Below are 10,360 nucleotides of genomic sequence, written 5' to 3'. Positions count from 1 at the left end.
CTTCACATATGTGTTGTGACTCATATGACTGCAATCATATGACAAGGGAATCCACACAATGGCTCCATGAATCCTCCAGCGTCATTGCTAAAACAGCATTGTTGGTTGAATAAATTCATCTTCATATAGATTTTTTCTTCTGTTCTACAATAATTGTTTGAACACCTTGAGACTCCTGAGGCAGGTTCGTTAGCCGAAACACGGCCCGTGTTGAGTCGTCGTATCACTCTGAAGAATTTTATTAAAGGATACAAGTGCACCAATTTTTCTTTGCCATCTCCACTGTTTCTTGCATTGACATAGTGCTCGCCCAGCAAAGGTATATTTTAGGCAACACATGTGCCTGAGTGCTTTTATAAGACTGATCCAGAGAAAGTAGGTTGTGCATATATGTGCTGGAAAGAATAGGTGCAATAAACATTTCCAATATTTTCACAATTGTAGACATCTCTTCGGAGAGGAGTATTACAAGTCCGTTCTGCTCTTTAATATATATTTCATATATATCTTTTTAAAGAGAGGAGACCTGAGAGGTTCGTGTCCTGTTATTTCCCTTGGAGTACACATTCCATGTTACATCTTCCAAGGTTACAAAGACCCCTGAGGCAGGCCATTTTGCTCACACCTTTTCCAGTAGTAGCTCAAGGTGAGTTACATTCAGGTACTCTGGATATTTCTCTGTCCCAGGAGGGCTCACAATCTAAGTTTGTACCTGAGGCAATGGAGGGCTAAGTGACTTGCCCAAGATCACAAGGAGTAGAAGCGGGATTTGAACTGGCCACCTCTGGATTGCAAGACTGGTGCTCTAACCACTAGGCCACTCCTCATGTGGAAAGAGGGGGCACTGTTAATGACATTACCCCCAAAATTAAAATGAAGATTAACCAAAGTAAACCAAAGCAAATGTCTCAGAAAATGAAACAAACATTTTGGGGACTAGGCCATCCCTAGTGCTAGTTACTGTATGTTGCCATATTGCATCCATAGACTTGCTGTTCCTGGTTTTCTGTAGAATTTTGAACTACAAATGAGTAGAGTGATGTGGTAGCCGTGTTAGTCCACTTTTAAAGGTAATCAATAGAAATAAAATAAAACAGAGAAAAGAAACTAAGATACCTTTTTTATTGGACTAACTTAATACATTTTTTGACTAGCTTTCGAAGGTAACCCACAAATTTAATACATTTTTTGATTAGCTTTCGAAGTAACCCTTAAGAAGGGTTACTTTCGAAAGCTTATCAAAAAATGTATTAAGTTAGTCCAATAAAAAAGGTATCATCTTATTTTTTTTCTATTTTTTATTTTATTTTATTTCTATTGAGCTGCAAATGAAAAGCCTGGTGAGGAAAGGCGGGACTGGCTCAGCCTCCTCCTGCCCACACATCACCATCTGGTAACTGTATCCACAATGAACTGAAATATCTAAGTTTTGAAAACTTTGTCAGTGACAAATACCTGTTTACTGTGGCAACTGTCAGTACATGATGCGGGAACTTCCAGAACAAGCGTCTTCAGACTAACCTTTTGCTGCAGGAAAAATTGTTCCTTTGTTACAGGTAGTTTGTCTGTCATAACTAACCATGCTTGATTTATTACTTCCTGGTTACCTCCCCCAATTCCCTCCATAGCATTTTAAGATTATATATGTCCCTCCTAGAATGACTGAAACCAGAAGTGATCCCTGGCATTTGTGTTAAGGGGGAGGGTGAGAAGGGGAGGGGAGAACAGGATTCCTTGTTATGAAGGAAGGTAGGCACATTGGAAAGAGTCTTCCTAAATGTGAGCCCTCCCTATTGAGCTAATGTCTGTAAAACAACAGTACTACCGAAATAAAGCTTAGATAATTCAGATTTTTATGAGGCTCATTAAACCATTCGCCACTCACTTTTTCTTCCTTTTTTTTCCTTTCATTTCTTAGGGAATATGTGAAGGACGATTCTATAAGGTGCACCTAAATTTATGCACCAATAACACACACACATATGTATAGAATAATAATACTTTTTCACATGAGTGGTACCACTAATTGACAGTTATGTGCATAAGTGATAGACGTTCTTCTATAAAATATATGCTGAAGTCCCTTGAAGGGCAGCTCTCTAAATGGTGCATAAATTGCGTGCTATTCTGCGATGCACATGTAACTAAGTTGGCTAATGATCCAATCAGCGCCAATAATTGGGTGCTAACAATCATTGGCATTAATTTGCAGTAATTGGATTTGCGCACACATCTTGCTATTCTATAAAGATCCGTGTACCAATCTTAAAGTGCGCAACTGTAAAGGGGGTGTGGCCATTGGAGGGGCATAGACGGGTCAGGGGCATTCACTAAAGATGCTTGTAGCATTACTGAATACCAGGTATCTGGTATCTGGTATCTGCACTTAAATTGAGCACCAGGATTTACACCAGGTTTCAGTTGGTGTAAATCCTTGCGCCCAACGTTTGGCACAGATAATGACCCTGATATTGAGACAGCAGAAGTTATACCAGATAATTCCTGCTGTTGCTGGAAATTCAATATAGGGGCTGTATCCGGCCACCAGCATTAAATTTCTGGGGGGGGGGGGGGGGGGAGGGTTGCACCGCAAACCTAGACAGTTAAGCCAATATTCATCAGCTGACCAGCTAGGTTCTAGTGGCCAAAGATCTGCTATTTACGCAGGTCTATCTTGCCACTAAACTTAACCGGTCAGCCAGTGAAAATCAGTGGTAACTAGCTATGTCATATGACATAGCTGGTGACAAGGCTTGCCACTGACCGGGATATTCAGCGGAAGATAGCTGGTTATCTCCCACTGAATATTGGCAGATAGCCAACTTAATGGTATTTAAAAAAATACTAGGTATATAATACCAGAAATTATGCAGTCGAGTTTCCTGCATTTGGGGAAATCACAGGGGTCAACCCAACCGATATGCAATGGATGAGCCTCACCCTGGGAGAACCACTTCCTGATCATAGTATCTCCCCTGCCAGGTAAGTACTAGTTATATAAAAAAAAAATACTAGGAATCATTCTCGACAAACATCTGACTCTTGAAGACCAAGTTGCTGCAATCACGTCAAAAAGCTTCAAAACACTATGGAAACTGAGAAGAATCAGAGACTATTTCCCCAGACAGTCAGACTTACAGTACAGATGCTGATAGTGTCCCAACTAGACTACTGCAATGCAGCATTTGTAGGCTGCAAAGAAAACCTACTACAATTGTTGCAGACTGTTCAAAACACAGCAGCAAGATTAATATTCAAAAAGTCAAAATATGATAGACCAACCCCACTACTCATAATGCTACATTCATTGGCTCCTGATCAAGGCCAGACTATTTTTCAAAACCAGCACAATCATCTTCAAAATATTGTTTGGCATGTCACCAGACTACGTGCTAGACATGATCAAACTATCACCAAGAAATGCAAACCCAGGAACCAGAGGTTACCTACTACTTCACATGCCCAACTGCAAAAATGTACTATAGAAGTCCACGTCCATGGAGGGATTTAGCTACCTGGACTCAAAATGATGGAGCTCAATTCCCATAGTCATATGAAGCATCACAAACTACCTCCAGTTCAGAAAACACCTAAAGACCTACCTCTTCAGGAAATTTTATGAGTAAAATATGCACTAATCACTCTGGAACAACAATATACAACAGAACCTCTAACTATAATGCATTTTTTCATTTAAGAAATGAACTAAGACGTATCTTCTCAAGAAACCCAATGACTATTCCATATGCACTAATAGTTATCTTGCCAACCATTGTAAATGTAATCGAATCAATGTAATCTCTAACAACTGTTAAATATAAGCCACATTGAACCGAAACTCATTTTTGGATAATTGTGGGATACAGGTATGAATAAATAAAAATAAACAAATAAACGGCCAGGTGCCGATCCTGGCTGGTTAAATACTTTTGAATATCAGGCGGATTGACTCTAAGCACTATTCTATAAACAGCACCCAACTCAGAGGGCCGTTTATAGAATAGCGCTCCGCATGGATTTTTTTTAATGCCGTGTTTTGAGCGCCATTTACTGAATCTACTCCTTAGTGCACAACTGTGTGGGGGCATTAACATGGGCAGAGCATGGGTGTGTCATGAGCATGCCACCTAGCGATGGCTGCGTGCATGGCAAGGCGCATTTAGGCACACCCACTTGTGGCTGCCATTGCGATGGCATAAACAGCTGTGCCTAGATTTTGGTGCACCAGTGCTACCTTACACCTGTAGTCTACACTGGTTTATCAAACATTGAAATCCCAAGGAGTCTTTTAAATGCGGGAGCAATAACAAAATTAAAAATCCCAATGCAATTTTTTAAATATATATAGATATATTAGGGAGCAATCTCTTATATGTTGTATCACACACTAGCAGAGCCTTGGAGTTAACTCTTTTCATACAGGGTACACAGCCCCATGTCATACCTAAAAACATCATTGGCTCTAAAGGAATATATTGTTCAAAGTTAAAATCCCAACTTTAATCTTAACAATTCCAATCCACAATTTAATTGAATTTCAATCCTGGAAAACTTGTTTCACTTATCTTTTGAATGTTTACTTAGGACTGTCACTAACACGGCCCATGTTTCAATAACCCTGTATCAAGGTGATAGCCCTAACCAAAACACCGATGAGTTTCCACACCATCTTGAAGGTAAAGTAACGCCGTGGAAATTCATCGGTGATGATCTAGGTAAGAGTTACTTTCAAGGCTCTGCTAGTGTGTGATACAACATATAACAGACTGCTGGTCTATAATGGTCTATAATGGCGGCACAAAAGAGGATGGGGTCCAGCTGATATCCGCAACGACCGAAGATCCCTTGACAAAGCTTCTGCGAAACAGGTACCTGTCGGGGTCCAGTGAGTTGACGGAGCATCAAGATAAGTGACCGCTTTAAGCCTGCCATTTTCAGCATAATTATGTTAAGAATTAGAATCATGTGTGAAAAACAGTGAAAAAAGAAAAAATATTTAAAAAAAATTTATCACTGTTAGTAGAGGACTACAGGCTTATAGAAGCACACATTTGGAAGGAAGGGGGTTTTGTCTGTGATTATAACAGTCACGAGAAGGGTTCCACCCACAATGTGGGTGTAAAATACAAAATATCCCTGTGACAGTATGAGACTTTCCCCTTAAAGCACATTAGTTGTACATTCAAGGAGGATCTGTCTACTATTTTGTGTTGAAGGCCTATAATGGTTTAGGCAGACCTAAGCATTATTAGAGAATTGGCACTAAGTTTGGCTTTCTTTATGGCGCCAATTTATTGACTTGCCTCCGTAGTGTTTTGGCTCCCTGAATACTCTTTCTAATTTAGCCCCTTCTAGCTGGATGATTCGAAGCAAATCGGGGTGTCATTGCCAGGCATTACAGAAATATATAGGGCATGGGAAGGGTGAATCTTCACCCGGCATCTAATTAACACAGCTGGTAATTATGTCACAAATGACTTAAAAAGAAAAAGTGGTCTTCCCCAACTTTTTCTTTTTATTCTGCAGTTTTTTTGCGTTGAGGGATTGTCTTCTTTTTTGTTGTGTCACAAATGACTTCACATTTCAGGGAAAGGTGATATCGAATGAGAAATAAATAAAATAAAACATGAACAATATGAGACAATCAAATCCCATTTCATTGAGGTTATTTGTATCATATATCATAGGCAGCGGACTGGGGTGGGCCACTAAGGCCATGGCTCAATCAGTATTTTTCCCAAAACGGCATCAGCAACTATTGGGTCAAGGGATTTAGAAGGAATCAGTTGCGAGGAACTAAGAACCTAATGTAACTTCAAAGTTACAATTTAACAAGAACATTTTCCATTAATAAAGGACATGTTTCACTAATCATAGTACATACTTTCAAGAATGCAAGGAAGGAGAAGGAGAGCAAACAGCAAAAGAAAATGTGAGGTTCAAAACAACAGGGTCAAGGAGTCCCAAGGCAGTAATAAAACACTTCTGTTTATTAAGGTTATAAACAATGACAAGGTCAGTGTTGACAAGTAGAGAAGTACGACTCAATATGGCCATATTTTGGCAGATTTGCCTGCATGGTTTGCCTGCATGAAAAAACTCTGCATTGAGGACAGTCAGCGCTATGCTTGGCTGTTTAACTCATTCTGAAAAGGAAGCCATGTTCCCTTAATCTGATGTCACATCCTGGAAGTGACCTCATACACCATGGTCTGTAGAAGGTTTCACCCTCATTGAATAGGTAAGTGAGAATGGATAATTCCATAATCCAACAAATTCATGATATTTTACTTAGATAAAGCAGAGCCCTTGCTTATGGTGCAGTATTGAAAGCCGAATACACTAAAAAGTTATATATCACAAATCAAGCATTAATGATAACAAGTGTAGTAATGATTTGTTCCAAGCACTAGCTGCCTCCATCCAATGCACAGCAACCTCTGTGCAATCATTACTACACTTGTTATCATCAACACTTGATTTGTGATATACAACTTTTTAGTGTATTCAGCTTTCAATACTGCACCATACGCAAGGGCTCTGCTTTATCTAAGTAAAATATCATGAATTTGTTGGATTATGGAATTATCCATTCTCACTTACCTATTCAATGAGGGTGAAACCTTCTACAGACCATGGTGTATGAGGTCACTTCCAGGATGTGACATCAGATTAAGGGAACATGGCTTCCTTTTCAGAATGAGTTAAACAGCCAAGCATAGCGCTGACTGTCCTCGATGCAGAGTTTTTTCACTGACTCCAGACTCATGCTTGACTGGTATTGTTGACTGGAATTTCCTGTGCATCGCTCACCTGTCACTGAAAAACTGGAATAAAAAGAAACAGGAAACAGCTGCATACATTACATATATGTGGCCGCTCTAGTTGGGCCATATTTTCCCAAACAGTAGACTTTTTTTTTTTTAATATCCAAAATTCTGCACAAACAACTCAACTTGAGTCCATTTCCTGCGAAACAGTAGCCAAAAGCAACAGCTCTGCAGAATGCTTAAGCTCTAAAAAGGATCATATTGTCATTAAAGAAGGACATGGAAAGCAGTAAAAGATCTGAGTTTATTAGCTCCAGAGTAAACAGATAAAGAGGAAAGCATTATATATTTTTCTACAGCTTTAATAATGGGCTGATAAGCTTGTACACTTACACGCTTCCTGTGATTCAAGGAGCATGAAAAGTCTATTCAGGGCAGCATACACAATACTTAGTTTAGAGATATTTTTCCAAAAATGTGAGTTTCTGACAAAGTTTAACTGGTCAATATCGATCAGCAATTTTTGAAGCACTGACCACCTCCGGCCAAATAACAGGGGAAATTATCAACGGGCTATTGGTAAGATGTGTTATTTTACTCATTGCATAAAATGGGATCTGTACTAAAATAGCCTGAGTTAGTCGTAAAATAACATGTCTTAATGATAACACATGTTGATAGCTACACCCCTCAGTGTTCATGCCAAAGGAGTGTGAATATTGTCAATCACCTCCTTGCCTCTCACCGGCAAGTAGTGGAAATTCAGGTTTAAAGCCTCTTTTATATGAAACCAAAGTCCTCTTAAGACCCCCACTTCATTTACAGCTTCACAATCCACCTTTATCTTCAGTTTCAGATTCGGGAGAAAAGACATTTTTATTAATATATCTCCTTATACCAGTCTATTTTAGGGTTACTATCTAACTTCTGGGTGAACTGAACAGGCTGAGTTAGGCCCGGTTTGTCTCATTGTTCTGATGAACTAGCCAACCCTAGGCTTAGTCTGCCTTTCTTCTGTTCCTGCCCTATAGATTTATTTGCTTCTCCTTTATTTTCAGACATCTTTCAGACTCATTGAACTATGATCTTACCTACTGCTATTTTCACTCATTTTTTTCTTCAGTTCCCCAGAGTTTTTTCTCCTCACACAGAAAGGACACAATTATGCTTCTCTAGATCTTGAGATTTAGGTGGCCATCTTTTCACACATGGACACCTAAGAGAGTTTTACTAGTGATTGCGACGATATGTCTTTTGCATATAGGTGACAGCAGCACTGTATCTAGTAGTGTGCACACTACAACCACAAATACTATGGAGTAGACTTTATTTGCCGATGCTCCATTTTATTTAAAGCAAGCCTTGAATGTTTATCAGCTGAGACGTGCACTGTGGTCAAAGACTACTATGTGGCTTTCTACTGATATAGTGGTACAATTATACCGTGCAGATATATGAGCTTCAGCTTTTGTTCCGGTTGGAATCTCCCTGTGGAATGCACTATCTGGTCAGCTTAGTCACTGTGGTAGCTTTACACACTTCTGAAGACACAATCGTTTGTGACTGTTTTTTTTATTGCATCTGGATTTGTTTTTATTTGGCTGTGGAGTGATGATATGAGGTTATTGTTGTTTATTTAATATTGTATATATGTTTTTTGTTTATTTTATTATGAATGTTTTTTTATGGAAACCACTTAGTTATAAGTGGTATACAAGTTTTTAAAATAAATAAATAGATCCAGTAAATGAAGCCCAAAGTTAGGTGCTGGGACAATGGGTGCTAAGTGTTACCTTTTTAAAGGCAGTTCTGCGCGGAACTGTCTTAATAGAATACTAGTTTGTCATTTTTGCACCTAACGTTAGGCATGAGCATTTATGCCTGCCAAAGGCTGATGTAAGTGCTCGCGTCTAACTACTGTCAGTTAGATGTGGAAATGGAAGTCTTCAAAACTTGACGCCTAAATCCTGGGAATGCCCATGACCCACCCATGCCTCTCCCTTGGCCACACCCCTTTGGAGTTCCATGCAAGATAAATTAGGCACAGGTTATAGAATAGGGGTATAGAGCAGATGTGCGCATAATCAGTAATTAGTGCCCATTAACATTCGTTAAGGCCAATTACTGATTGTTATTATCAATTTAGCCAATTACTGTACTTACATATCTGCGATCTGCACCCAAAATTGAGTGCCTAACTTTGGGTGACCTATACAGAATTTGGAAATAGGTTTCTTCCATTCGGAAGATTCTCTGAGTGAGAGTAAGGGACTGTAATGGAATTAAAAATATCTTAAAGTGTAGACTTTTCACAGAACTATTAGTAATGTAGTTTGGGGCAAACAAAATGGTTCACAGGTAGTTCACCATTTTCCCCTAAGAAGGAGGGACGTACAAAGGCAGTTAAAGTCCTGCCTGTGCAGCAGTACCAGTACCTTCAGCACTGTACCCTGAAGAAAGCCAAAGTACGATGGCCAAAATGTTGGTTCCACTTACTTGGATGCAGCAAGACTCGGACAACTGCAACAATCAGATTAAAAGTAGCTATGACTTTCACTAATCCCTACATCTTCCAGAACAGGAGCTATGCTTTCCCTGACAGACTGAGAGGGTGAGAAGATCAAGCTCTTGGAGGGAAAGTTGGGCTTATATAAATATCCAGCCCAGGGAGTCTTTGTCTTCGGCTTTTGAACCCCAGCCACAGCACCATCCATGTAAGGGGACCATGGTTTGGCAGTGGCCCTGGCCATTCCTTAACTTCAATTCAAGGAGACTAAAACATATTTGAATCTCCAAGCTGCAGTATTTTCTACTCTACTACAGGGAGGTGTTTGACTCACACCTGTCGCTGACCCTGAGGAGCCAGGAATGGGAACCAGCCTATAAAGCTGCTGGATTGCTTCAAGAAAACACAGGAATGGGCAAATAAAAGGGGATAAGTGCTACTGCTACTGAACCCAGCTGGGGACAAGGTAAAGACTAAAGCCTCTATACCCAGACCTTCATCTGGGAGAAACCAGCTCTACCTTGAGAACTGTAAATAGGAAAGGAGAATAAGGAAGAAGACTTTAGAGGACTGCATGCATTACTTCTTATTTTAATTATCTTTACTGGAATATACTAATAGTATAAATAGTTGTTGGAGACATGACCCTTATTATGTGCTTCCCAAGTTCAGCAAACCCTCCAAAGGTTTGAGCATATTAAATTATGTGGACTGATTTATTGACTAGCTTTACTAGCCCTGGCCCTGACCTTCAACTAGTGCATAAAAATATATTTGTGTAGCCCATCTGATGCTCATACCTAAACAAAGGGATACACATACCTTTAGTCACTGAGTGGAGAGCAATTTTCCATGTGGGAAATTTATCTGGATAGCTGTTTTATTACCTGGGTAAATTCCTTTGAAAATTGTCCTCATGCTGCCTCTGCTCTGAATATCTCCTTTTGGAGGCCCCAAAGAAAGCTAAATATTGCTGCTTCTTCCATTTATATTTTGCTTCTTTGCATTTAAGGCACTTACAACTTTCTAGATTTATACTCTGGACATAGTGCTTGAAAAATCTCCCTCTTTGTGGCAGTAAATC

General features: G+C 39.6%; 1 pseudogene; it reads right to left on the bottom strand.

Annotated features, from left to right (window-relative positions):
• Positions 1–2,838: 2,838 nt before the first annotated feature.
• Positions 2,839–2,990, bottom strand: LOC115481252 (annotated as a pseudogene).
• Between the last annotated feature and the right edge of the window lie 7,370 nt (positions 2,991–10,360).

The sequence above is a fragment of the Microcaecilia unicolor genome, chromosome 11 (assembly GCF_901765095.1).
Source record: "Microcaecilia unicolor chromosome 11, aMicUni1.1, whole genome shotgun sequence".
In the NCBI taxonomy this organism is placed as follows: domain Eukaryota; kingdom Metazoa; phylum Chordata; class Amphibia; order Gymnophiona; family Siphonopidae; genus Microcaecilia; species Microcaecilia unicolor.
The sequence above is the reverse complement of the archived record's forward strand: the minus strand, read 5'-3'. Positions and strand labels throughout refer to the sequence as shown.